Here is an 8,065-nt window from a genome sequence, read left to right on the forward strand (position 1 = left end):
CTTAAATGTCATTTGTTTTAAATGGTTTTTAAAATGTTGATTCAATTGAGACAAGTAAGTGAAAATATATTGTGTATGATATGATCTTGGCTTGGAAGCAAGACATCCTTAACAAACATTACTTCCATTCGTATGTATATTTAAATTTAAAAAAAACAACACACAAAGTCTTTTTTTGTTTTGAACAAACAACACACAAAGTCTAAAGATAGACATCTACACATACACCAGCACTTAACTCTCATGACTTTACTTGCGTTTCTAATAAAACCAAAATCCTTACTAATTTCAGGTAGCACTAGAAGTGGGAAGTCAATTAAATGGAAGTTAGTTACGGGTCCTCATAATAAATCTATTCAGTTTAGCAGCGAGTCTCCAATCATGTTCTCAAAATGTAATTATAACATCTTACATGAACCCATCTTTTTAAAAGAAAAAGAAAAACCAGCAATGACAAGCTCAATAGAGACATGATAATATATGACATTTAAAAAACAAACAGAATAACTACAAAATATATAGACAGAACAAAACATATTCCCATTTAAACAATGAAAACAACAGTAGACGAATTGGACAGCTTTAACACTCCAAACAAGATGAACATGTATATTTAAAAAAACCATTCAACATATAGTTTCATACAAAAAATTAATCAAATCTTTAAACTCATCAAAAGCATAATTTAGATATAACAAAGATAATATTAATGCAAAATTACGGGCGGGCCAGCTCCTAGTATTTATAAGAAGTTCATTTCTAATGTTGTTTAATTGATTATAAAGGCCCATTTCAATTTGTTAAAGGGCCACATTTTTTTGGTGTTATAATAATTGTTCCATAATTTACTAAACTAACTCACATAGAGACAAAACCAAAAAAAAAAAATCTGTACACTACCATTTTTCAATTTCCCTACGAAAAAAAATATTTTGGTTCAATTTAAAAAGAATGTATCGAACAAAATGCCCAGCCCTTAAGGCAATCTTATCAGGTTCACTTGATTGGATGGATATTTGATGGCCAATGAACGCTTGGATCAAATTCATCAGCGCATGATTCTCATGCCTCTAAGTTGGCAGGTGATGACAGAAATATTTGGTCCCCACTCTTAAATTCGATTAGGAGTCTCAGGTTTCACATTAGACGAGTGCTTGGCTAGGATGGAAACAACGTTCACTTTGTTAGTTGTCACCTCATTTTTTTTCTTTTTCTAAATAGTCACCACAGTTCTTCAAGGGAGTAAATTTTTCAACGTAATTAAAACGTGGTCATTAATACTTGATATTTTGAAAGTATTGGTATCTGAGCAAAAATATAGATAATTCATTAGTATTAGTAAAATATCATTTAGGTTATTTGAAAATTGATATTTTTTTTTCTAAACTTATATTTTATTTTAGATCTAACTAAAATAATGAAAAATTAAAAATATTTTAACCAATTAAATTATAATTTTTTTTTAATTTTTTTATTGACACATAAGCAAAAATTATTTAATGATTTTTCATTTAATATATAGGAGAATTATAATATTTTTCTTAAACGTGTCGACGCTTAAGTAAAAATCATTAAGTGACTTTTTATTATATATATATATATATATAAGAGGTTTAAGTCATGAGAATAACGAGTTTATTTGTCTAGAAAAATGTGGATATATGTCACCTCTTATATATATATATATATATATATATATTTTAGGCTGGTATAATTTCTCCATTCTTATATTTTTTTCCTTTTTTCTACCTATTTAATTTCTTTTAAAAGTTTTTATGAAAAAATGATAGACTTATCTTCAACATGGATGTGGTAATGTTATCTTTTTGCGCCGTAGATTTTTGGTTTACATGGTCCATAATTATTTTTGTGGCCTCTAATGAGTGGTGTCGGGAAATTATAATACTTGACTCTTTTTGTATTCGTTTATAAATGCTTACCTAAACGGGTGTTCGTATCACTAGCCTGTTTGCTGGGCATTTTATCCGTTAAATTTGATTCGATTCGTTATTCGTTGCTATTCGATCTGAAATTCAGGATATCCGTAAGCTTTCGAAGCAAACTAAATACTAAAATTCAATATCCGTTAAAATCGAAGCAAAACACAAATATTAAAATTTTGGGAAGCGACTATCCGATCCGTCAATATATAAATACATGTATTTTTATTATATTTAAAGTTTTAAATGTATAAAACTATATAATTATTACTCTAGCATATGATTTGACAGATTATGTTCATATTATTACTTATATAAAAGTATTATATAAAAGGAAGAGAAAACATTTGACAATTATAGATTTTTTCTTAAGTTTTGTATTATTATAATTGTTAATTAAATTTAAAAATTTACAAAATATGTAGATTCACAATTTCTTTTAATTTTTATCTTTTATATTATGTAAAAAAAATATTTAATAAAATAAAATTTCTACCAAATTTTTAAGATTATTTATATAAATAAAAAATGAGATATCCGTAAGTATACTCAAATATCCACAAATATCTATTTATTTTCCGGATATCCATTTTTCCGAATATCCGTATTTTTCCGAAACAAAACAAATCGGAAAATTAGATATCCGTAACTTTCAAAGTAAATGACAAATACCTTCAAAAACCCGGATATCCGATTCGTGCCCAGGCCTAGTTTATATAATAAGCAGAGTGTCACTGATTCTTAATCAACAAATGCCTCTTGTTTCATCAGTTTCCTCTTCTTCTTTACTTCAAGCAACAATGATCAACACTTTCATTTTGTTCCTCCTATGCTTCTTCTCACTCCTCTGGTTCCTTGGTTTCTTGTTCAAGAAACCAAAGGTTGATTTGGACTCGCCTCCGAGCCCTCCTTCTCTGCCAATCATTGGCCATCTTCACCTTTTCCTATCTCCCCTAATCCACAAGTGCTTTCAAAAAATCTCGTCCAAGTATGGACCTTACCTCCATCTCCGCATCTTCCACCTCCCCATTGTTCTCGCACTACAAGAAAACAAATAATTAACGAGGGCCATTTTCCTCGTTAATTCCTCGTAAAAGGAGGTTTACGAGGAATTAACGAGGAAAAGCCTTTCGTCGTTTTTCGTCCGTCGTAAAAAAGGATTCGTCGCCATTTCCTCGTAGTATAGCGAGGTTTCTCTTTCCTCGTAAAGACGAAGTTAATATTTCGTCGTAAGTTCCACGCCCCATTTCCTCGTAAATCACTCGCCTAATTTCCTCGTACAAACCACGTGAACCTCGCGTCGTTACTTACACGTAAGATCCTTGAAATCATATCCTCGTAAATTCGATGTAATATCCTTGAAAGGATTTCCTCGTAAAATCGATGTAGAATCGTTGAAAGGTTTTCCTCGTAAAAACCTCGAAAGCCTTTCCTCGTAAAGACCTCGAAAGACTTTCCTCGTAAAAACCTCGAAACTATTTCTTCGTAAATTTCTCGGAAACATTTTCGTCGTAAATAACTCGTAGACTTCCATTTTTCGAATTAATAAAATATTATTTGATAAATATAATAATTATTAATTTAACAAAATAAAATATTTAAATATTGGATTTATAAATAAATTTTAAATAAAATTCACAAGCAACAAAATATTTTATATATAATTAAGTTTTGGATTTTATAATACATAAACCGAAAAAAAACTAAAAAAACTAAGGCTCGTTCATCGCCTCGTAGAATTCCTCGCTCCTCCTCGTAACATCCTCCTCGTTATGTGTGCCCGATGACTCGCCTGGAATGGGATTTTGTTGTTTCATGTTCCTCAACAAAGCTTCCCATTCCGGATTTGTGGACGCTATAACGTCGATGAAGGCTTCGAGTCCACTCACACGGCTTTTGGTCGCGCCCAGCTCGGAACGCAACTGAGTGACTTCTTCGGTCTGTCTCTGAGCATAAGATGATGTCGCTCTCGGGACATCATTGACGGAACCGATCCCCAACGTACGTCCCTTTTTCTTAGGGACAACCTTAAAAACAAAAAAATTATATTTGTTAGTTAAATTTAAAAGGGAAATTTAATCAATTAATAATTAAAAAGATATAATGTTAAAAAATTTACCTCCTCGTAAATCTTATCCACTTCAGTTGTGGATAAGGTAACTGGTAATCCGTCGCCGGACTGCTGGGTCAGCTGAGTCTGGCGCTCCTCAACCCGAGCAATTACGTTGTTGTAGATTTGCTCGGACTTGCCATCTAAAAACTGGCCCGCCTTGTTTTTGTGGGTCCGCTCGTAAAGTTCCGGAAGAGTCGGGAGACGTCCCAACTCTTTGGCCTAAAAACATTTAAGAAAATTGTTAGAAATATATTTAATTATATTAAAAATAATAATTAAATATTTAATTACGTACCATTTTCAAACGGACACCGGCATGTGGTTTTTGGCCCGTAGAGTGTAGCATCGGGCCGTTACCGTGCTCGTCTACCGTGTTACGGGCGGCAGCACAAATGTTTGCGATCCTAATGGAGTTAGGATCCTTCCAGTAACGGATGAGGCCGTCCCAAACATCCGTGGTAAGCTCAGCGGGTTTGCCACGGGTGTACCCCTTGACGATCCAGGCACCCTTCCAGTTGCAAACCGTGTCCGACAAGCGAACTTGCGCCTTTTCGTAAAACGCCTTCCTCACTCTCTCACTGACCCCGATGGACCAATGATACTTTTGCTGCAAAAAAAATTAATAATTAGTTAATAAAAAAAAAATTAATAATTAGTTAATAAAAAAAAAATTAATTAATAGAATTACTTACAGCGTAAATCTTGAACCACGTCTTTCGGATGTAGATCGGCGTCAATTTCCAGTTTGGATGCGCCATGGAGAAGTAACCTTTAATCGTCTCGGTTACATCTGTCGCAAGGGAATTGTCAACCCCAAACCTGGAAAAAAATGAAAATTTAAATTATTTAATGAAGTTATAAATTAAATTAATTATTTAAAAAATACACTTACCATAAAGTCCCGTCGGGTCTGTCGGGGTCTATGATTGGTAAACCAGCTCTGCCTGGCATACCAAGAATATCCTCGACAGTGTACTGCGAGAACGGAACAGTAGGTGGCACCATGAGATCGGGATGAACAGCGGCGGGATCTCAGGAGGAGCCATCGGAGGAGGCACCGGAGGAGCCATCGGAGGAACCATCGGTTGAGCCATCGGCTGAGCCATCGGCTGAGGCTGAGCCATCGGAGGAGGAATCGGAGGGAAGAAATGCTGAGTCTCGGGAACAGACTCCTGATCTGAAGAACCTGAACCGCCGGCACCTGAAGAAGAACCTGGCGGGTCTAACTGACTACCAGGCTCACCGAATATCTCCCTGTAGTGAGCAGTAAGCATGCGCTGGCGAACCTGCAAAAATATATTTTTTTGAGATTATGATCATCAATAATTAAAAAGCTATCATCAATAATTTAAAAATCTATCTAACAAACATAAAATCCGTAAACCTATCTAAATTCTCTAAACTAACCACCTAAATTAACCACCTATCTAAATTGTCTAAACTAATAAAGGGGGCGAGGAAATTACCATTTTCGGAGGAGAGAGGAATGGGAAAGGAGTTAGAGACGAAATGGGGAGGAAGTGGAGAGGAACTTTTGACCCTTTTCAACGCATCTAGACAGATTTGAAAACATACCCATCGGGGAATTTCACTTCTGATGCTACCCAGTTGAACAACACCGACTTTTTTTCTGAAGACAATCTGAATATCGGAACAGGAACTTGCCCATTGCTGTTTATATGTAACTCGCTTCTTGAGCAAATATCCGGCAAGTCTAACCTTGATTTTATGTTGTCTTTTGTCTTCCCCGGGACATTCAATATTGTATTCATGATGTTCTCAAAGAAATTCTTCTCTATATGCATCACATCGAGGTTGTGGCGCAGAAGAAGATCCTTCCAATATGGCAACTCCCAAAATATACTCTTCTTGTGCCAGTTGTGATGAACACCGTAAGAATCAGGCATATTAGGGGGAACATGCCAATTACCACCACGAGGAACTGTTTCCAAAACTCCATAGTAATCGAGTTGCTTTTCAGTTTCTTCTCCAGTTAAATATGGAGGAGGAGTGTCTCTCACAACCCTTTTGTGCCTAAACAATGTCTTGTTTCTTCGGTACGGATGGCCAATGGGAAGAAATCTACGATGACAATCGAACCAACTTGTCTTCCTCCCATTCTTCAGTTGAAACGCATCTGTCGCTCCATTACAATATGGACAAGCTAATCTCCCATGTGTAGTCCATCCCGACAACATCCCATAGGCAGGAAAGTCACTTATGGTCCACAAAAGCATCGCTCGCATCGTGAAATTCGTCTTCGTTGAGCAGTCATACGTCCTCTCCCCTGTTGACCACAAATCCTTCAACTCTTTTATCAGTGGTTGCAGGAAAACATCCAGCGACCTTTTAGGATGTTTCGGACCAGGTATTAATATGGTCAAGAATAGCAACTCCCGTTGCATGCACATCTCCGGTGGCAGGTTGTATGGCGTAAGAAAGACTGGCCACAATGAATATTGTCTCCCTGACATTCCGAATGGACGAAATTCATCTGTGCATAATCCGAGATACACATTCCGGATATTGCTAGCGAATTCCGGATATACTTTGTTAAAATGTTTCCAGGCTCTTGCATCTGATGGATGTGTCATCTCACCATCCGTCTGAGTATGCTCGGCATGCCATCTCATCTTTCCAGCAGTCTGCTCTGATTGGTACAATCTTTTCAATCTGTCTGTAATTGGTAGGTACCACATCCTTTGGTACGGTACCCTATTACGTCCCCGTCCTTGCGGCTTGAATCGTGGCTTCTTGCAGAATCGACATTCTTCTAACTTCTCATCATTTCCCCAGTAGATCATGCAGTTGTCGATGCAAACATCTATCATCTCCGAAGGCAACCCAAGACTATACACCAGTTTCTGAATCTCATAATAAGAATCAGCAGACACATTGTCTTCCGGCAAATACTCTTTGAACAAGTCTGCCCATTCATTCATGCAACTTTCCGGTAGATTGTGATCAGTTTTAATATTCATCATTCTAGCAGCCAACGACAATTTAGAGAGACCTTCTCTACAACCACTGTAAAGTGGTTGATTCGCCGCATTTAACATTTCATAAAACTTTTTTGCATCTATGTTAGGTTCTTCATCTTCATCATGAGCTACAAATGCATCAGTTACCATATCATGAACCCTATCAAAATCTACCATCTGCTCCTCCTGATGGTAACTAGGTTCATTATGCAAATGAAGAGCAACCGGTTCTTCCTGAAAATTGCTATTACTACTACTAGCTTCATTCTGATCATAATTATTATAACCTTCTCCATGTTGAAACCAGATATAGTAATTTGGCGTGAAACCTCTATTTATTAAATGCTTCCAAACATTTTCACGATTTGCCAATTTCGAATTGTTGCATTTCCGACATGGACAGAACATCTTACCGCTTTCTAGGGCGAGCGGTGTGGAATCTGCTTGATGCATAAATGTCTCCAGTCCCGCAATGTATTCTTTCGTCACTCTCCCGTTAGCATCTCTATGCATATACATCCACCTCCGCAACTCGTAGACATTCCCAGAGCCTGACATTTTTTTCCTTTCACGTTTTTCTTTTTTTTCTTGTTGGTGTGTTTAAAATGATGTTGAAACTTCCATATTTATAGAAAATTTTCGAATCTGGTAGTTGAAGTTTTGCGATGAATTTGCGAGGAAAAGGTAGGTAGCAAAAAAAAACGTGCTTTAAAATTCTTCGTTAAGTTCACGTATATCATTTCCTCGTAAGGTGACGTAAATTTACGTTGATTTAACGAGGAAATTATATTTCCAGTTTTCCTCGTAAAGATAATGCAAGCTTTACGTGGTTTTGACGAGGAAATGTATTTCCTCGTAAAGACCACGTAAAGTTACGTGGGCTTTACGACGAAATGTTATCTTCGTTAGTTTACGAGAAAATAACGAGGTTTATTTCTTTCGTTGTAAATTCCTCGTAAGTTCCTCGTACATTTACGAGGATTATATTTCCTCGTTAACTTTCCTCGCCAAAATGCTGTTTTCTTGTAGTG

Source organism: Raphanus sativus, chromosome 3, assembly GCF_000801105.2.
Source record: "Raphanus sativus cultivar WK10039 chromosome 3, ASM80110v3, whole genome shotgun sequence".
NCBI lineage: Eukaryota > Viridiplantae > Streptophyta > Magnoliopsida > Brassicales > Brassicaceae > Raphanus > Raphanus sativus.